This window comes from Nelumbo lutea, chromosome 3 (genome assembly GCF_056320005.1).
Source record: "Nelumbo lutea isolate HS-2025 chromosome 3, American lotus-T2T, whole genome shotgun sequence".
Classification (NCBI taxonomy): Eukaryota; Viridiplantae; Streptophyta; class Magnoliopsida; order Proteales; family Nelumbonaceae; genus Nelumbo; species Nelumbo lutea.
The window spans coordinates 58,014,506-58,036,480 of NC_142686.1; the positions used below are offsets into that span (position 1 = coordinate 58,014,506).

Here is a 21,975-nt window from a genome sequence, read left to right on the forward strand (position 1 = left end):
GAGGCACCACATGAACCAAACTGGAAGTCCTCTTCGGCGTCAAGAGCTTTAATTTCCCCATTTGAATTCTTCTCTCTCTTGATCCAAATCCCAAAACTGCGATGGATCATGGATGGTCAGAAGAGCTAGGCCAAGGTAATGATGACCCAGTTCCACTACTCCGTTGAGCAGGTAAGAGGGATGATCTACTATATGCTTCGTTTCTAAACAATGATGGAGTGCAAACTAATGCAACATACTTCACGAGAGAGATCTCCATCGTAGCCTACTCCTTGATGAGGAAGATGACGATCTATAGGGCATCATGGAAGAGCGGTGAGGGAAAATCAGAGAGAGGAGAGAGAAATGAATAATAAGAATGTGGCGAGGAGGGGAGAAACGATGGCAGGGAGAATGTGAGAAACAGATGAAAACATTGCAATTGCTTGAGTTGTAGTGGCGACTGTGTATCCGTATGAGGTTAAACAAAGAAGATAAAAAAAAAAAGGGAGAGAAGGTGGTCGGATGCTGGTTGAAAAGGAATGAGTGAGAGAGGATGGCGGAGAGGAGAGAGAGGTGGTGGCAATTCAGTGGTCCAATCGCTTTTGTTACAACGACAGTTTGACAAGGGAAAAGAAGGAAGATGAAAACAGTGAATGATAAAACAAAAAGAGAGAGAGAGAGAGAAGAAAAAGACCGGAGCAAGCTACCATTATTTAAAATTTGTCTCGTTTGCCTCCTGTTCCACTAGTCTGTTGATGGAGAACTCGCCGAAGAGCCCTACCACATCGGAGATGGAAGTTGCCGGAAGGCCCGAAACTGAAGACGGTAGTTGGACAACTCGTCGGAGTCGGCAACTGAGGTACCAAAACGATACGGATGGCGGAATTGAGTTGGATGACCTCAAGCATCGGAACGAAACATGAATTGTAACAATACCACCGGCATTCCTCGGTGGCTCTGCATGGACCACAAATCGAATAACGATGCCATTTTTTTCTAATTTTAGAGAAATGGTATTATTGCCATTTTAAAAAAAATATATATGAGTAGATTGTGACAGAATCTTAACGGTAGAGGAGTAATTAGTCAATTGTTAAAAAACTTAAGAATATTTTATAATAATATATAATTAGTAAATTAACTAAACCATAAGAATAGTTTAAAAAAATTATCAAAATATATAAAAAAAGCAATTGCATCGAGGAGAGGGACGACAATTAGGAGGCCCCAACTAACTAGTTTTCTGAAATCCCTGATACATCATACAAACTGCTTCAGGACCAAACAAACAAGCTATTTCTTTCCTTAACTCCAGCAAAATTGTGGTGAAAAGGGTGAGTTGGATGAAAGCCCAGATGATCTCAATCTTTGCGTTTAGAAAGACCCATTCAGAGACAACTTGGAAAAGACAAATTGCACGAAAAGTGGCGTTCATTTATAAGCTTCAATCTGTGTAGGTGACAAAAAATTTGCATCTACTCAACCTGGTTTTTAACTCTAATTTCAGCCGAAGGTCAATTTTTATCTCGAATGATAGTGGTGTTATCATATCTAACTCTTTCTTTCTTGCTTGCTTTATACAATTAATCAACTTAACACTATAGAATCCCATCCAATGTAGTTTAGCTTCAATGGTAAACAAATGAGGGCCGATTGGATCTCTCATATAAGATGCCCTTACATTCTCGTCTAATTCCCCCTTTAACTATGTTTTTCTTTTTGAAATTGCCGAATAAAACAGAAAATACATATTCGTGAAGTGCGTTTTTGCATGTATTTTGTTTTGAGAAGCAAAAGTCATTTTGGTTTTGTTAAAAAAAAAAGCAATTCATGTTCTTTCATAGAGGGTGATTTGGCCCGATCTTACAGCGTGGGGACACGTCGGTACAACCTGGCATAAGTGACAGGTCAGCATGGCAGCCTAGCCATAACTCGGTGTATTGAACTCGTCAGAACCCAGCAACGTAGCTCGACGGACGTAGCAGCTTGCCGAGTTGAAAGATCTAGTACACTCAGAATTCTCCCTAATGGAGGACGACTACCGAGCTCCTCCTGAGACCTGAACTCCTCCTGGTGGACCCCGAACTCTTCCTTCCTAAAAAGGGAACACCCCGGTCTATGGGAAATACCCCGAAGTGGGGACACTTCAGGATAGTCCCATCAACGCACCTGCCTATATTTGCCTAAGGCTCAACTCGAGCACTCGCACCTCGGCTACATCGGCACCCCAGTGTGGGGTAGCTCGGACCATAGCAGCTCAGTGCGAAGTAGCTCAACAACCTACAGACAAGATCCACCTGACAATAGTACATGCCGAATCTGGAGGTCACGTCTCTTGTCAGGCGGCAGCGTGCCTGCCACTTCTGCTGGATGTGGCACACCTGACAGGTCCGTACCCTGCAACGGGTACCCACATCCGCCACCTCAGCTCTGGCAGTAACGGCTGTGGCAGAGGCGGTTAAGCCAGATTTGATAGAACTCTGGTATAAGAGAACCCCAACCCTCGCGAAGCAAAGGTATTGAAGCTAGCGCAATTAGTACTCTTAGTTTTCTCTTTGCATTTCCTCGAGTTTTCTTAGAATTCTAACTTAAGCATCGGAGTGTTCCCGCCGGGAGAGCTACCCGGGAACTCTTCACGTTCCTCTTCGTCTCAAGTGCCATCAATCACAGCTAGGAGCCAGGTTCCAGCCAGCTAGGAGTGCCCGGATTGCGCAACATCATTTGGCGTCGTCTGTGGGAAACGCTTCAAAAATCCTTCCTCTAACTTCTTGGTAACTTTCTCCAAAGAACTCATTAGCACCATCAGCACTCATGGCTTCCTCCAGTAATGCCAGACGCCGAAACGTCTCTAAAGAACAACCCCAACTTCCCACTGTCTGCATCAGATAGTTCACCGTCACCCTCTCTGCGGACAAAGTTCCTAGTCTGAATGTGCCCTAGACAGTGGCACCCGTGACTGTTCCACTTCCCCCTACGGTCAGAACAACCTTCGCTGAACCCACTATCCCCCCTCCGGTGGCCAGCCAAGGTCAGCTTGAGGATCTGATGCAGTGCATGCGAGCCATGCAGGCTTAGATGCAACAGTTCCAGCAGTTTCAGCTTTATTAGCAGCAAGTGTTGCCGTAGGTTTCCCAATACCAATATCAACAACAGTTTCCTTTACTCCCACCTCGGCATCTAGCCGCACAGCAAACCAGGCCCCGTCGCCGGAATGAACTTCCTTCCCGCCGGGGAGAGACCTCGGTGTCATCTCACGGGAGAAAGGAGAGACCACCTACCCTCGCCTCACAACCTGTAGACAGGTTGGGGGCTTCCCAGCCAGTTAGGCTCGCGTTGCCTCAGCGTTCGCAGTTCGAGTTCCCACTTGCCGAAAACTGATTTGAGGTGCTGGCAGTCGACCTAGGACAAGGTCCCTCAGTTTGCAGCTACCAACAGCAATCCGAGCCTTTCCCTGGGCCCATCGAGCTCGGTAATGCCAAAGCTAGCAGCACCAACACCGAGCCGGCTAAGAGGCAAAGGAGGCATCACCGAGCTCGCCGAGCTGCCACCCACGATCTACCCAAACTCAAAGGCAAGGAAGAGGTAAGCTCGGGCGAGGCAAAAACTACTCCGCTTCTTTCAGTCCCTTCCCCTCTGTCACCAAAACTCCTTGTTGTCCCCATGTCAAGGGACTTCAAGCTCCCCCCACTGGACAAGCATGATGGATCCTTTGATCCGAACGATCATGTAGACGCCTTTCAGTCCCAGATGCACTTGACAAGAGCAAGTGAATCCTGCATGTGTGTGGCCTTCTCCACCACCTTCAAAGGGGTAGCCCGCACCTGGTACCGAAACCTCGCACTCGGTTCAATAAGAAGTTGGGCACAGTTTGTGCAAGTCTTTACTCCCACTTTGTCACCAGCAAGAGGTGCCCAAGAACTCAACAGAGCCTCCTTGGCATAGTTCAGAAGGGGAGTCCATCCGAAACTACATCAAGAGGTTCAATGATGCTTGCTTACAAATACCCGACCTGGACCCCATAGTCCGGCTCACTACGGCCAAGCGAGGCATCACCCACAAAGAGTTCAAGTGGCACGTGGTTGTCAATCAGCCGAAGACCGTGACTGAGTTCCTCAAGCTCGCAGATCGGTTCATAGGGATGGAGGAAGAGATCCACCAGAAGGGCGAGCAGACCCTTGAGAAAAGAAAGAGGGAACCAGAGCCTCTAGCTCAAGATGACAGCAAGAAGAAGAAGAACCAAGCTCAGGGGGCAAAGTCGAATCAGCCTTTCTGAGCTTTAGCAGCGAAAAGGGACTACACACCCCTCAATACAAAGCAGGCCGAGATCCCCATGGCGATCACGGACGCCCCGTATGTGAAGTGGCCACCTCAGCTGAAGGCCAACCCTAATGTTAGAAATAAAAATTTGTATTGCAGTTTTCATAAAGATCACGGTCACAGTACCGAGAATTGTAAAAACCACCGCGACAAGATAGAGGAACTCATTCATCGCGGATATCTAAGAAATTTTGTATAAAGCAATAATAGTAATAAAACAGGTCAGCAAGGAAGGCAGAATAGAGATGTTCCCGAGTCTAGCAGGCAGGCAGAATAGCCATAGAGGCAGCCCCCCAAAGAGAGACCAGTCTGGGGGACCATCCATGTAATTGTCGGAGGATCAATTGTCACCGGCTGCACTTCGGCCGCAGCTCGGTCATCAGCACGCAAGGCCGCCAGGGAAGAACAGAATCCCCCGAAGCTGCCAAGGGTGGAGGAACTGATCTTCTTCACAGAAGACGACGCACGGGGGGTCCACTATCCTCATGATGACATGCTTCATAAAGATGAAAATCAATGACTTTGAAGTCAGGCATGTCCTCGTCGACTCAGGCAGCTCGGTGGATATTCTCTTCCAAGAAAGCGACCTGAAGCCCGCAAGCACTCCACTAGTGGGATTCAGTGGAGAGGAGGTAAGACCTTTGGGAAGGATTACTGTACCTATGAAGGTCGGCACCTGGCCCAGCGTGGTGAGGCTCAACCATGATTTCCTGGTGGTCGTGACTCCCTCCCCATACAATGCCATAGTAGGTCGGCCCATCATCCATGCCTTACGAGAAGTAGTCTCTACCTACTATTTGGCAATGAAGTTCCCTATAGACTTCGGGGTCGGAGTGACGCGAGATGATTAGCTTGAGTCCCGCAAGTGGTATGTAGCTACCCTCAAAAGAAAAGGCAAGGTAGCAGACGACCTCGAGCTGGAGGAAACCACGGAGCAGTGCGCGGAGCGTGCCGCACCCACCGAAGAGACCATCTCCATCCCAGCTTCGACAGAGGACCCAGCTTGGGCGCTTCAGATCGACGCTTCTATTGAGGAGCCTCTGCGATCTCAACTGGTAAGTTTCTTACTCGAGAATTTGGATATTTTTGCATGGTCCGCGAAAGAAATGCCCGGCATAGACCCTAGCATTACAACTCATAAGCTTAATACTGATCCTGTAGTTAGGCCCGTTAGACAAAAGAAACGCAACCTAGCCCCATAGCGATGGAGGGCAGTCGACGAGGAGGTCGAGAAGCTCCTTGTAGCCGATTTTATCAGGGAAGTCCATTACCCGAGCTGGGTGGCCAACCCCGTTTTGGTGAAAAAGGCTAATGGTAAATGGTGCATGTGCGTCGACTACACCGACCTAAGCCGAGCTTGTCCAAAGGACTGCTTCTCGCGTCCCAGGATCGACCGTTTGGTGGACGCAACCTTGGAGCATGAGTTGCTGAGCTTTCTAGATGCCTATTCAGGCTACAACCAGATCAGGATGGACCCAGCTGATGAAGAGAAGACTGCCTTCATAACCGAGCTCGGCCTGTACTGCTACAAGGTCATGCCCTTTGGGTTGAAGGATGCTGGGGCAACTTTCCAAAGACTTGTAAATAAATTGTTTGATCAATTAATTGGCAAGAAAATAGAGTGTTATGTAGACGACATGGTCGTTAAAACCCAATTTTCACATGATTTAATACAAGATTTGCATTCAGATTTTGAAATTCTGCGTAAGTTTAATATGAAATTGAACTCGAATAAGTGTGTCTTCAGTGTCACATCGGGTAAATTCCTAGGGTACATTGTCAACCGGCACGGCATTGAGGCTAACTTGGACAAAATTGAGGCTATCCTATAAATGAGACCGCCTTGGAAATTGAAAGAGGTTCAGAAGTTGAACGGCCATTTAGCCGCTCTAAGCTGCTTCATGTCCAAATCGGCAGACCGTTGCCAGCCTTTCTTTAAGGCAATAAAAGGCAAAGGCTTTGAATGGACTAAAGAATGTCAGTTTGCATTCGACGAGCTCAAAAATTACCTTGCCATCGTTCCTATCTTAACCCGACCCGAAGAGGGTGATGTTTTAGAACTATACCTCTCGTCAAGTAACGAGGTGGTCAGCTCTGTACTAATAAGAGAAGTGGATCGGGTCCAACGGCCCGTCTACTATGTTAGTAAAGTATTGTAGGGAATAGAGACGAGGTACCTAGAGATAGAAAAGCTAGCCTATGCGCTAGTCATTGCAGCTCGGGAGCTCCGTCCGTACTTCCAAGCTCACACCATCGTTGTCCTTACCAACAAACCTCTAAGGCAAGTCCTACTCAAGCCCGAGGTCTCCGGAAGGTTAACGAAGTGGGCCATTGAGCACAGCGAGTATGAGTTTCAGTACTAACCGCGAATTACTATCAATGCCCAAGCCTTGGCAGATTTTGTCGCAGAATGCACCTTCAGTTTTGAAGTCCCCAGGTTGGTCGAACACGAGGCCCCCAGCTCGAGCGAGCCCGAGGTTCCCACGTCGGTTAAGCTCGGGCACCGTGAAGTAGCAACCAGCGCAACATCTCTTCTAGTTAGACCAAGCGCAAACTGGGATGAGGTGCCATGGATCCTTCACGTAAATGGCTCATCGAACCAGTAGGGCAACGGAGCTGGGATCATTATGTACGGGTTGAGCGGTGTAAAACTGGAGTACGCACTGTGCTTCGAGTTTGCGGCATCCAATAACAAAGCAGAGTACAAGGCGTTACAAGCCGGGTTGAATCTAGCAAACGAGGTGAAAGCCAAGCACATTGTCGTTTGCAGTGACTCTCAACTCGTGGTCAACCAGGTTACGGGTGAGTACGAAGCCCGCAAGCCAACCATGATAGCTTACTTAGCCAAAGTAAGAGGGGCTCTGCTCAACTTCTAGTCACACTTCATCCAGCAGATCCCAAGATCAGAGAACGTTGAGGCTGATGCCCTATCCCGATTAGCCAGCACTAGCGATAACACCATGAGAACCGTGTATATAGAGAACTTACCTCGGCCTAGCATTCTCGGGGGTGGGGGGCAGAGGAGGTCGCTCCCATCGTTCAAGTAGAGTCATGCTGGATCGATCCGCTCGTAACCTTCCTGCTACACGGAACCCTCCCTACAGATCGTAATGCCGCCAGAAGGGTAGAGCATTAGGTAGCCAAATACGTCATGATAGACGAGCGGCTATACCGAAGATCCTATATGCTACCTTATCTGTGCTGCTTGTGACCCTCTAAGTCTAAGTTGATCCTCTACGATACTCATAAGGGCCTATGCGGCGGACATTTGGGGGGCAGGGCCCTCGCCCAGAAAGCACTAGGACAGGGATATTATTGGCCAATGATGAAGGCAGACGCGACCGAGCTCGTTAAAAAATGCGACAAGTGTCAGAAGAACGTCAACATCCACCACCGGCCTGTCGCCGATCAAAAATACCTCACTAGCCCGTGGCCATTCGCACAGTGGGGGATTGACATACTTGGGTCATTCCCACCAGCAACAGGGCAAAGAAGATTCCTAGTGGTGGCAGTTGACTATTTCACTAAGTGGGTCAAAGCTAAACCTCTCACAAAAATCACATCTCGGAATGTGCATAACTTCTTTTGGAAGAGCATAGTGTGTCGTTTCGGACTAACTCAGGTACTGATCTTCGATAATGGTAAGCAGCTCGAGGACATCAAATTTCAGAACTGGTGCCAAGACATGGGAATTCAACAGAACTTCACCCCAGTGGTGCACCCTCAAAAAAACGGACAGGCGGAAGTCACGAACATAACTATCCTCTGTGGGTTAAAGGCACACGTGGACCGATCTAAGGGATTATGGGCAAACGAGCTGCCCAATGTATTATGGGCTTATCGTACCATGGTAAAGACCGCTACAGGAGAGACCCCCTTCAACCTCACCTATGGCATTGAAGTAGTCATTCCAGCCGAGATTGAGGTTCCCTCACTGAGATTAGAAGCGTATGATGACAAGGCAAATGAAGACGAGCTACGTACCAACCTCGACTTACTTGACGAGGTACGGGACCTCGCATACATCAGGTCCGTGGCCTACCAGCAAAGAGTAGCTCGGTACTATAATGCCATGGTCAAGAAGCGGACTCTCTGCGTCGGCGACCTCGTTCTCTGTAAGGTTATGGTGCCTGAACCTGGTGTTGGTAAGCTCGGTCCAAACTGAAAAGGACCTTACCGAGTAAAGTGAGTGTTCGGGGAAGGGACATATGAGCTCGAAACCCTAGAAGTGAAACAAGTACCTCGGGCATGGAATATTGTCAACTTAAGGCAATATTACCTATAAACTACTGAGTAGACCATGAGTCACTCTCAGAGCCTAAGGGCCAAAATGCCGAGCTAACGTAGACCTCGGTGCGACAAGACCCAGTCGCCTCTATGGCATGGGCGAGCTACTGAGTAGACCACGAGTCACTCCCAGAGCCTAAGGGCCAAAACGCTGAGCTAATGACGACCTCGGCACTATAAGACCCAGTTGCCTCTTCGACACAGGCAGACTCTAGGAGAGGTGTGACTAAGTCACTCCCCAAGCCAAAGGGCTAAAACGCCAAGTTAACAAAGGTCTTGGCACTATATACGACCTAACCACCCCATTAGCATAGGCTCAGTATGCCAAGGACGCAAACAGCTGGGGTGTGGACCCTAGGGTACAAAGCTCACCTCAGCATACAACAGGTTGACCCCGCTAGGGACAATCGTCAATCTAAGTAACCCAGGAGTAGATAGGTCGGGCATATGCCTTACTATGTCGCTCACCTCGGTGTACATTATAAAGACCATCCCAACAAAGTACTGGGAGACAATTTGGGGTGGCGACAGATGAAAAATCCTACTTCGGACACTAAACAGTTCGGATAAAGCAGCCACTAGCAAAAGCACAAGGCGCAGAATACTTGGCAAAAAAGCGAAATTCATTAATTAAGAGTTTCGTACAATGAACTCGAAAAAAAAAAAAAAAAAAAAACTGAGCTCGCAGGCTCAAGATACAAGGGCTACACTATTTGGGGGACTCATCTTTACTTGGGACCTCCTTAGGAGCTTCTGCGAGGCCGGTAGCATCTGCCTCTTCGTCGCCACTCTCCTCAGAATCCGGGTCCTCTGTGGCCTAGTGGGCTATCTCGTCCGTGATCCGCGAGGTGGTGATGGCGCTCGTATCGATCTCGGGGTATGTGTGCCTTATCAACCACCTACTTAGTTTGAAGCCCTTACGATAGGCCTCCGTCAGCACAGCGTCAAACTTGTCCGATCTGACATAGTCTAGAACGGCCTTAACCTTGGTCTCCTCTATGGCCTGGTTGAAGATCTCATTTTTCTCCTCGATATCGGCCTTGAGGAACTCCACCTCATGCTTCAGGACCCCTTGATCCTCCTTAAGGCCTTTGACCTCGAGCTCTAGAGCCCCCTTGCTTGCTTGGAGGGCGCTCACCTCGCTCTTCAGCTCATTTCTTTCGCATGCCAGCTCCTCCTTCTCTGCCATCAACGCCTCGATGACATTCTTCCGAGCTGAAGCATCGCTCTCTAGCTAATAAATGTGGTCCTGAGCTGCCCTCAGATCGGCATGGGCTGCGCAAGTCGACTCCTCGGCAGCTAGAGCCCATTTTAGATACCTCTTGGACTGAAGAGTCAAGGCGTGCACAGCGGAGTTCACATGACCAGAGAGGATTGGTTAGCACCGAAGAGATGTACAAAAAGGGAGGGATAAAAGAGAAGAGAGAAAAAGGTCTTTATAACTTACCACCATTGTGTGAGTGGCAGCCCGGGCTTCGAACTGAGCAGGAGTGAGGTCAGCCCAAAGGGAGACCTCTTCGGTGTAGACAACCCCCTTGCTCTTTCGAAGGCTGCACTGAGGAATCAGGATGCTTCGTTCCCTCTCCTGACTCCCCGAGCTAGAAATGGCCATCTGGGTTGTGCGGATGGGCTCAGTGGAAGCTTCAGCCGCTGCATCAGTGGCCTCGGTGGCGACCTTAGGCTCCGCAGCTGCCTGAGAGGTAGGCTCTACTGATGTCTCAGGCTCCCAAGGTGGCAGGATCTCCTCCAAGTCAATGATCGGAGGTACGTCTGGGAGCTCAAGCTCAGAAGTAGGAGCTTGTGGAAGCTCGAGTTCGAAAGTGGGGGCCTACGGAGGCTCGATGCGAGCTCTCTTGGCAGCTCGCTTTTTCTTCCCTTTCATCTGGCGAAAAAGTTTCTCCCCCTTAAGCTTCTCTTCTTCCATGGGCCCTGCAACACAACTCGGCATTAATAAACTCGAAAGTACCAATCATTTAAACAAGTTACTAAGTAAGACAACCTACCCAGGCTCAAGCTGGCCAGCATGAGCTTGCTCTCGATGATATAATCCTTGTAATTAAACCAGAGCTCAGCCCATGATTGGAGCGTCTCCCTTGTCTTCTTCTCTAGGATAACATCGGGGTCTTGGATGCCTGCCCTCCAATGAGTGGGGAAAGGCCACCCCGCAGTGTTCCGGACTACAAAGTAGTCTTGCTTCTAGGCCGGGACTTTGCTAGGAAGTTTGTGTAGCAACTTGAAACCCGGGCGAGGGGACAGGTAGTAAGCCTGCCTGTGCTCGGGGAGAATGCTTGAAGTGCTATTCTTTATTGAGAGGATTGAGTAGAAGATATCAAGGTTCAAGGGAAGGACATACTCGAAGCATAAGGATATGGTCCCGACCACATTACGAATGGAGTTCGGGTGAAGCTAGTCTATTGTGACGTTGAAGTGGTTCAGGACCTCTGCGATAAGAGGGTGGAAAGGAAGACGGAGCCCAGCTATAAGTTGCTCCCAGAAGATCACGATCTTGTTAGGACCATGCTCCCATGGGAAGTTACCCACAGGAAGATTGTAGGTATATTCCTTAGGCAAATTGTATTGCTGGATGAGGTACCGGAGCCTCTCTAGGGTCATAATGGAGAGATCAAACCTATCCAGCATCCGACCTCGGTGAGAGGTGAACGCCAGATTACTCGAGGCCTTCCGCGCCTCGTGAGACTGGACTTCAGTGGGATCACCCTAAGCCGAGGTTCCTACCTCGAGCTCATCCAATTGACTATCGAAACTAGACATAGTGGAGGAAAGAAACGAAGTGGAAGGAAAGGAAACTGAAAGAAAAGCAAAGGAGACTCACTAAGGAAAGCAACCGAACTAGGAACAATTGACTCGAATTAGAGACCTTAGACGAGAGCTCAAGACAAGTGCTGAGGACTTATGGCGAGGGAAAATGACCAGGACCCCCACTATTTATGGCCATTGTACTCGGACATCAACGGTCAAGATCAAGACGATCTGATGGCTCTCAAGGAAACCAGCTACACGATCCTCGAGGCAAAATCGGTTTAGCGCATTTTTTGACATCCGTGGAGTTCATTGATTACGTGACGTCAGTGCATAGACTGTACACGACTCGGATTGCCCTTGATCGAGCCAAGCAGTGAATTGGTCTGACCCATAAGCCGCCTAACCAAGAGGCCAGAGCTCCGAGCCAAATCCGCCTGGCACACCACGGACTCCCCGCACTGGGTCAGAACCCCCAGCACGGGGAGTGGGGTGCAATTGATGAAGGGTGATTTGGCCCGACCTCGTAGCGTGGGGACATGCGGGTACAACCTGGCATAAGTGATAGGTCAGCATGGCAGCCTGGCCATAACTCGGTGTACTAAACTCGCCAGAGCCCAGCAACGTAGCTCGTCGGACGTAGCAGCTCGCCGAGCAGAAAGATCTAGTACACTCAGAATTATCCCTAAGGGAGGAGGACTACTGAGCTCCTCCCGAGACCCGAACTCCCCTGGTGGGCCCCGAACTCTTCCTTCCTAAAAAGGGAACACCCCGGTCTATGGGAAATACCCCGAAGTGGGGACACTTCAGGATAGTCCCATCAACGTTCCTGCTTATATTTGCCTAAGGCTCAACTCGAGCACTCGCAAAGTATCTTGGCAACCTACAGAAAAGATTCGCCTGACAATAAATAGTACATGCCGAATCTGGAGGCTATGCCCACATCTCTTGTCAGGCGGCGGCGTGCCTGCCACTTCTTCCAGATGTGGCACGCCTGACAGGTGCGTACCTTGCAACGGGTACCCACATCTGCCACCTCGGCTCTGGCAGTAATGGTTGCGGTGATAGAACTCCAGTATAAGAGAACCCCAATCCTCGCGAAGCAAAGGTATTGAAGTTAGCGCAATCAGCACTTTTAGTTTTCTCTCTACATTTCCTCAAGTTTTCTCAGAATTCTAACTTAAGTATCGGAGTGTTCCCGCCGGGAGAGCTACCCGGGAGCTCTTCACGTTCCTCTTCGTCTCATGTGCCGTCAATCACAGCTAGGAGCCAGGTTCTAACCAGGTAGGAGTGCCCGAATTGCGTAGCATCATTCTTTAAACCATCAAAATGATCCTTTTGAAAGTAAATTTGAGCATGATTGCGATACCAAAAAACATAATATCTGAAAAACTTGCAATCAATCAACTCGTATCATAAAATAGTAACCAATTGAATACTATTTATCAAAATTCATGAAGGGCTTTTTATTGGTCAAAGCTCTTCTAGAATTGTCTTTCCGGCAGCATAGAGTTTCCTAACAAATTTTGAAGTATGGATACTGTTTTATTTATGAAGCAATTAGATGAAAACATGCTCTTTAAATCAGAAATCCAAGAACTTGTGTTGGGTTCAGCTTTGGAAACAAAAAGCACATACACAATCAATAACATGGTTTCATGCTTTTTAAGTTCATTTTGGAAATAGCACAAATACAAATATGTATAGTAGAAATATATGCAAAATACAAAGGATTTCAATCTACATATTTGTATTTGTACCAAGGTTCAAATGTCGTATCAGGGGCTTCTTGATACACCCCTACAAAGGGTGTTTTGGGGTTTGAGCTGGTTCAGGGGCTAGGAGAGCCTTGAATTGACCCCTCTAAACCAGTTGCAGAAGAAAAACTTAAAAAAAAAAAGTGAGCCACGATAAAGGTTAATACGCCCTTACCAGCATATTGACCTGAATCAATATTTTAAACCTTGATTTGTACTTCCAAACTGAGCCTTAATATAGTTGCAATGCAAATAAATTTGCACTGATGCAAAATTATGGCAGTGCAAATGATTTGAGTGTAAATTCTGACCTATTTTTGTTTTAGCTTATTTTGTTTGATTGTAGTGCAAATGAAGTAAAATAAGGCATAGGGCAAAATAAAGTAAAACCCAAAAACAAATTAGATGATAATTTACATTTTTTCATTTACACTCTGATACATTTGTACTAGTACAAATAAAATTGCATTGCAATCAAACGAAGCCTCAGGTTCAATTTGATAAGAATACAAATACAAATATGTAAAGGGCAAATACATACAAAATAATGCAAGTATAAATTTGTATTTGTATTTGTACTCAGTTTGGTAAGAATATGAATGCAAATATGTACAAGGCAAATAGATACAAAATATAAGGTTTTGAACTCTACATATTTGCATTTATACTCCTACCAAACTGAGCCTTAGACTCCATTTGGAATAAGTATAAAGACAAATATGTACATTATAAAACCTTGTATTTTTTATTATTTTGTATGTATTTATACTGTACATATTTGTATTTGTACTCCTTCCAAACTGTGCCTCAAGAACTAATTTGTTTCCAAACAATATTGTTTTAATTTGTTTTTAAGAAAAGCAATTCACATGGAAGTATGGAAACACCACCTTAACATCTCTTAAAAAAAATTATCCAGCTTAACATTTCTTAAATAACCCCTATAGTTTAGGAACACCACCTTAAAATTTCTTAAATTCTTCTTGGGAAAAAACAAAAAAGTCAAATTTGCGCTTCACTGTTCATCAAAATTTCAAAATAAAATCCAACCGATGAAAAATTTTGAGGAAGATGAAGAAGCAGATCACAGCTCTAACGATGATGTTTTGGAGACCGTAAAACCTCTGAACCCCATCTCCGTCTCCGTCTTCTGGTCTGAACTTCTTCTGAAGAAAATATCAAGTCGGTTTACCCGCTTTGAATCCCATCTAAGCCCGAAGCATCTTGTGGATATCTTCCATGACTTTCTTCTTCCCCTTCATGAAGAAAACCCAACTTCTGCCCCATAGTCAATTGGTTGTGTTGAAGTTGAACATCAACAACCTGATCCCTGAATTTGACCTTGTCCGGATGGATTTCCCGAAAGACTTGAGGGATCCCGATCTTCGGTGGCCTTTTTTCTCTTCAAAGAACAACAAGAAGAAACAATTGAAGAAATACCAGTAATATATGAAGAAGACGAAGAATCAAAGTGCTCCGCCCTTTTTTATCGCTGTTATGTTGTGGGTGTGATAATTTGAAAATTTTCAAAATAAAAACAAAATATCAATGCTATGTCGTGGTGGGTGGGTGTCCAAAAGATAGCACATCGTTGGATTGTCTTAGCGGTTCAACCAGTGGGTTAACCAGTTAAACAACTATAAAGAAAACCAGACCAGGAACCCAGAACCCCGGTTAATAGGGTAACTGGTTGACCATCCGGGTTTGAAACAATTGGTTTAAAGAGGTGTGGTGTGTAAGCTCACCCTAAGAATGGAGCAAAGGCTACCAGGCTGGCCAATGACAAGAATGTCAATGTTGAGCGCCCTGCTTTATCAAGGAATGGTAGCGGCCTTGTTTCTGCCTTCCATTTACACCCTCTCTAAGTGCACTCGTACTTTGGGCTGAGCAGCCTTGCATGCATTCTTCATCTCTTGAAGAAACTCAAGGTCTTTCCCACCTTCTGCATTGGATGTGCTGGTGCCAGACTGCCAGCCTGTGACGGGGTCTTCTATAGAAAGGTTGTAAGTGTATTGACGGTGGTTATTTCCAAGGTTTTTAAAACCGGATCAGACAGGGATTCGTTCTGGGATCGATTCTCGGGTTGAACGGTCTAACCATTTGGTCTGAATAATCGATTTACTTTGATAAAAAAAATTAAATAACAAAAAACGACCAAAAATCATTATAGTAAAAAATTTGACCACCCGGATTAACAGTTCATCGATCAAATTAACGGTTTCAGGGTAAAACAAAACTAATCAGGTGATTAGTTCCCAAATTTTCCGGTCCGACCATCTGATCCAGTCCGATTTTGAAGACACTGGCTGTTCCACGTGGATGAGGATCGGCTAATTGTGTTTTAGCACGGCATGAGAAAGAACCCATTGGAATGCACCGACCCACTCATGACTTCTATTAGCAACTAGCATCAACTTCTTCGATGATGCTTTATTTTTTGGATATTTTGCTCTGACAACACTCGTGCTTTGCGAAAAATCCACTTCTGACCCTAAAGAAATTAAGATGGTCATTTTAAACCTCAAATTAAGTTAGAACATTAGCAGTAAAGAAAGTATTGATGGTTTCCTTAAATAACCATTAAAATAAAGGTAAATTTCTTAAACTATCCTTATTAATTAAATTGACTATTTTCAATAATTGACTAACACTTTCTTTACTGCTAATGTTCAGTTATAAACCATTCAAATGTGTATCACGTAATTCTTAAAACTTTCAAAAATACCCAATTTACCCTTATTATAACTTCCAATACCGGCACTGCTGTGATGGAATATCTTATTGTCCCCTCTGGCACCGGCTCTGATGCACCGACACTAACATCTCTGGCATTGGCATCTATTACTCGCGGTTGGAAATGGACGGCCAGCGTGTTAGGAGGTTTGAAACGAGCATCCACATAACGGCTGGTTTGCTGGTTCGGAACAGCTTCTCTGGCACCGGCACGGGCATCGTCTGGGTTTAAAAAGAATTTCAAAATAAAACCCAACTCCGAACCCTCTTGCTTCGTGAGATTAGTCGGAAAGTTTTTAGTGGAGAATTTAGAGCGCTCTCTCTCTTCCTGGAAAAACAAAGACGGAATTCAGTTCCTAGGAACCATCGCCACAGGATAAACCTTTGCAGTTGTGGCGGTTCCGGAGAAAAGAACAAGAGAGGCGCCATTGTTTCTTCACCCGACCTCTACATCTGGTGATTTGGATTTATGGAGTTTGTCCATTTCGCCCCTTGTTCTCTTCTCCAATTTTTCATATGAAGACTCTTTTCTTTTTAGTTTCCTCCATTTCGCCCCTTGTTTCTGGTCAGCCACCCTTGCCCTCTTCAACTTGTCAAAATTTCTAAGTTGGACATCACACTTGTTGAGGAGCTCTCGCCTAGAACTATTTCATACCCATCTCGGAGAGAGTCTAAAAGTTGTCGAATTGGCTTCTTTGTAGTCTTCGGAGCCCACCACCTAGAGAAGTTGTGGTTTTCCTCTATTTTTCAGTTAGGATTTTCAACCTGATTTGTTGTCCATAATAATACTCTTCTTTTGATGTTTCATGGAATCATCAACTTATGTATTTTTATTTGATCCTTTGCCTCATTTCATGGCTGCCGTTCATGAGCTTTTCAGAGATGCTATTAAATGCTTGTAATTGAACCAAAAGGAGCTCTCAATTACATAGTAGAATTGATAATTCAGCAGAAATAAGAGAATAAACGAAAAAAAAATCAACAAAGAGAATTATAGACCTTTAAGCGCTTGAATTTGGGCTGCTGTACGTGATTAGAAGTAATGGACAGTGAATGTTTTATTTAAGGGTAAAATAGTCTTTTTTTGTCTCTGTTAATGGACGCTAACGATAAGGAAAGTATTAGTCAATTGTTAGAAACAATAAGGATAGCATTAGTCAATTTTCAAACAGTAAGGGTACACTTAATCAATTAATCAATTAATTAAACCATAAGGATAGTTTAAGAAATTTACCCTATATAAAATAAATGTTGAGTTGGTGCGTTGAATCAGCAAATTCAATTGATAGCTCTTAATACATGTCACCACCCCAGCCCCCAAAATGAAAACAAAAGAAATAAAACCCCTTCAATCATCTTCTTCATCCCCCACTCCAATGGAAGAACCTTAAATCCAATACTTTACTAGAGAGTTGAACTACACAATGGAGGAAGAAATGGAAGGGCCTTCCCCATCGATTTCGAGTCATCAATCTCGAGTTTTGATTATGAAGGGCCACCTGTATTCTATTGAAAGCTCCTAGATTGGTAGGTTGGATAGAGGAAAATCCTAGAATGAGATTCTATGGGTCTCCACAATACAAAGTTCAGTTTTTAACAAATTATTCTTTTTATTTTTTGGTTAGTTGATGTATATTTGATTTCTTGTAGTTGATATGAATTGGATTCTGAAAATAGGAGAATGGGTGTGATTTCTTTAATTGGCACCATACTAAGAAGTTCTCACACAAGGAAATTGATTGTGATTTTGGAACTTGTTTGGAAGCCGAGGTCATTGACTAAGGAAATTGAAGAATTGAAAATCAAGTGTACAATCATTCCTTGGAGATCCGATGTGGAATGGTGGATGGCTTTGTTACGAATTGAGGAGAGAAGTCTAAGCCATTAAAAAGTTGTACGTAGAGACAAGTGCTTTGTGTCTCTTCCCATTTTCACTAGCTCTTAATGCAGGTTATCTTTCTTTCATCTTTCTTGTTATTCTAGTTTTAGCTTTGGTAGTAGCTTATGCAAGTTCATATCTTGATCTCTCAACTCCTACTCCATCAACAAATATTGTTCCCTACACATGCCTTACTCCCTAAGCTCATGCTCTCTACACATGGAATTCTCCAAAACCATTTATAACATTGTCCTACACAAGAGGTTTGACAATGAATATAATTGACATTTGCAAAAAAAAATCCAATATTTAAGTACTTAATCAAGCATTGAGTATAGTCCCATACCCAGCCCCAGAACCAGATCCCAACCCCAGTCCTAGCCCCATACCTAGACTCAAACCCTAACCTTGTACACAATCAATACCTTGTTCAGACCTTGTCATAGCCCCATGACCCTAACCCTATGCCCAGCCCCAATCCAACCACTTCAAACCAGCCCCATACCCATACCTAGACTCAAAATCTGACATTGTACACAACCCATACTATGTTTAGACCAGCCCAACCCTTGTCCTAGAGCCTATCGCAATCACCAAACCATGTATAGAACACTAGTTCTAACCCAAAACACTATACATAGAACCGACTCTAGTCCCATACCTTGTACACAACACTTGCCCCATACTCAATCCCTAACCTTGACCATGTACACAACCCAAACCCTACACAGACCAACCTAGCCTTATTCCAAACCCTGTCACAACCCCATTACCCTAACCTTATGCCCAACCCCAACACAAACCACTTCAAAATAGTCCCATACCTAGTGCTATACCCAAACTCAGTCCATGACCACAACTTACATAGACTTAGCCCCCATCACCTGTCCTAGCCGGACTAGTCCCACACTTAGGCTTTCCCCCATATACCTATCAAGCCTAGCCTAGACTCATCTTGACCTATATAGACTTAACCCAATCACATGTCATAGTCCCGTCGTAGTCCCAACCTAGACCCTAGCCTAGACTAGTCCAAGACTTAGGCCCCCTAGCCCCAATACAACCCCTAATATTGACCTTGTGTTCAACTCCACTATCACTCAAACCTAGACCCAACCCTTGATCCCTAAACACAGCCTGACCCAACCCATTTCAGACTAAACCAAACCCAACCCTAGACCATGACCCTTGAACATTGACCCAACCCAACCCCTAACCTAGCCCCCAATGTTGACCCTATACCCAACCCCATGCATAGTAACATGCCCAGCCTTAGCCCTAGCCACATATACCAAGTCTCTACCCAGCTCCTAGTACTAACCCCTAAACATAGGCCTAACCCAATACCCAATTGAGACTAGATCAATCTTTGTCCCAAACCCTATCACAACCCTATGACCCTTACCATATACCTAATCCTATCGTAGACCACATTAGACCAGCCCCATACCCATCCCCACACCTAGTCCTTGACCTTGACCTTGTACACAGCCCCAACCCCATATCCAACACCTGACCTTGACCATATACACAACCCATACCTACACAAACCAACCCAGCCCATGTCCTAGACCCTATCACAACCCCATGACCCTAATCATGTACCCAACCCCAACTCTAACCACTTCAAAATAGTCCCATCCCTAGATTCATACCCAAACTCTACCCATGAACCAAACCTATATAGAGTCCACCCCATCACCTATCCTAAAATAGTCCTACACTTAGGCTCTCCCCTACATACCCAACCCAAACACAACCCTAAGTCTAATCAAGCCTAGCCTAGACCCAGTGTAACCTACATAGACTAAACCCCATTACCTATCATAGCCCCATCACAGTCCTAGCCTCATTGTCACTCAAAACTAGACCCAACTCCTAACCTTAACCCTTGAACACAGACCCAACCCAAGTTAATTCAGATCCTAGCCCTTAACCCTGTACCCAGCCCCAACTCCAACCACATACCCAACCTCAACCCGTGACCCCTAAACATAGAGCTAACCCAATCCAATTCAGAATTAGCTCTTGACCATGACCCCTGAACTTAGGCCTAACCAAATCCATTTTAGACCAACCCTAACCCAACCTTAATATCACTCATACCCAAATCCATCCTTCGACCCTGCGCCCAGCCCCAGTCTAGACCAATTCAGACGAGACTAAGCCCAAGCCCTTACATTGACCCTATACCTAGCCCTAGCCTAGACCTAACCTAGTCCTTGTACCTAGCCCCAACCTAGGCCACTTCAAGCCAAACTAGACTAGACCTAGCCGCTGACCCTAACCCTATACCCAACACCAACCAAGCCTCACTATCACTCAAACAAAACCTAGCCCATGGCCCTAACCCTATACACAACATTAACCCAACCCAATTCAAACTAAACTAGACTTAGTTCCAGATCCTTACCCCAACCTAAATATAGACCCAACCCAATCCAATTCAGACCAGTCATAATTTAGAACTGTCTAGCCCATCATAGAGAACTGAGATCTACTTGTTTGAATCCAAGCCAAGACTTAGATTTGTCATCACCAACCCAATTCAGACCGACCAAAACTCTATACATAGGCCTTGCAAGTAGAGTTAGGTTTAAAAAATTTTACACTATTTAGAAATAGAAAATTTTAAAGTAGAGTTATGTATAAAACCTTATCCTCATCTCTTCTCTTCATAGGGAAACATCATTGATTATGGCCATGTTTGAAACAGTACTAGCAAGTCATTTTTTTGCCTTTCCTTCCAAGTTTTGTGCCTTGAAGAGCCTTCCATTCTTCCAAAATCCTTGTTTTCCTTGGCCTTCCCCTCTATTTCTTTACCAAAGGTGGCTCAAGTGGTTCACATGTGGATTTCAGGCAAAATTTCTTTCCATTCACTAGTTGCATTGCATATTGGTATGATTTAATGAATGCATTTTTCTTGTACTAGTGTAAGACATAATCCTTAATCTCCTCTTTTCCTAAAAAAAAAAAAATTACATAAGCACCATGAGGATAGGGTATTCTAATCAAATCCCACTTTCTAAAAGTGCAAGTTAGCTTGCTAATGTCCACAACATATCTATCTACACCTTGTTTCACCTCATACCCTGATTCCCCACTCCATATCACTCTTATTTGAGCACTTTCCTCTTTGTTTTCTTCAATCTTCTCCTATATCTTGGGCCCAAACCCTCCCTTAAATCTACTAACAAACTTTGTTCTTTTTGCTATTCTTGTCATTTTTATTAGTAAAATAGTATTTATGAATTTAGTATGATCATTAAGGAATTTCCCTATGCCACATTACATTATACTATAATAGTGGCTTCTCAACTCCTTGTTTTTCTAATACACATGCCATTCCATTAGCCATCTTTCTTACCTAGTTGAAAGTGGAATTAAACCTCTTTACTAGGGTACTTATTTCTTTGAAGGCATTCTGTATTTCCAAGGGGCTGAACTGATTTTCTTGATCCAATTGATGACTATTTGTGAGTTTCCTTCAATTTTCAATTCCCTAATTTCAACTTGCACCACTGTGAGCATTGGAAAATGTCTCACTTGAGTTGATTTGGAGTTGCCACCCATCAATAAAGTGAAATGGAGGTGATGGAACCTTTGGGAATTACATCAAAAATCATTTTCATTTAATAGTAACTCCAAACCCAAGGCATTGGTTGAGCCAACTAGAGTAAGACTCAGAAAGGAGAGGGAGGGGGTTAGGCACCCCTCTCTCGGGTCCAATAGGTGTAGCCACATGATGATCTCAAAGAAGCACAATCACAAATACACAATAATTTAATCAATCAAGAGCATACTATTAAGAAAGAAAACAAACTACAAGAACAAGCCAACATAAAAGAGAGTCCTCCCTATCAAATTATATATATATATATATATATATTTTTATATATATATGTATATATATATATATTTTTTTTTTTTATTTTCTCTTTTTTAATTTTATCAATTATTATTTTTTGTTATTTTCTTATGGAACCATATTTATATATTTACTTTATTGGATTAGTCATTGATTTATTCTATTTTTATTTAATTTTTTTATCAATTTTTTAATTAATTGTTGTTTTTTAAATTATTCCTTTTTGATTTACTATTTTCCTCACTTACCACCTAAATATAGCCACATCTATAGAACTAGCCTCTTCATTTCACCCCTTTGCCCAATTTATTTATTATTTTATTCATTCCTTTATTATTTTTGTTTTCCATTTTTTATTCTTTTTTACGATTAGGATAATTTATCCTCCCTGA

The 21,975-nt window shown here is 44.5% G+C and overlaps 1 pseudogene; it reads right to left on the reverse strand.

The window, feature by feature from the left end:
* Positions 1-14,917: 14,917 nt before the first annotated feature.
* On the reverse strand, positions 14,918-15,652 carry LOC148865152 (uncharacterized; annotated as a pseudogene).
* Positions 15,653-21,975: the final 6,323 nt, after the last annotated feature.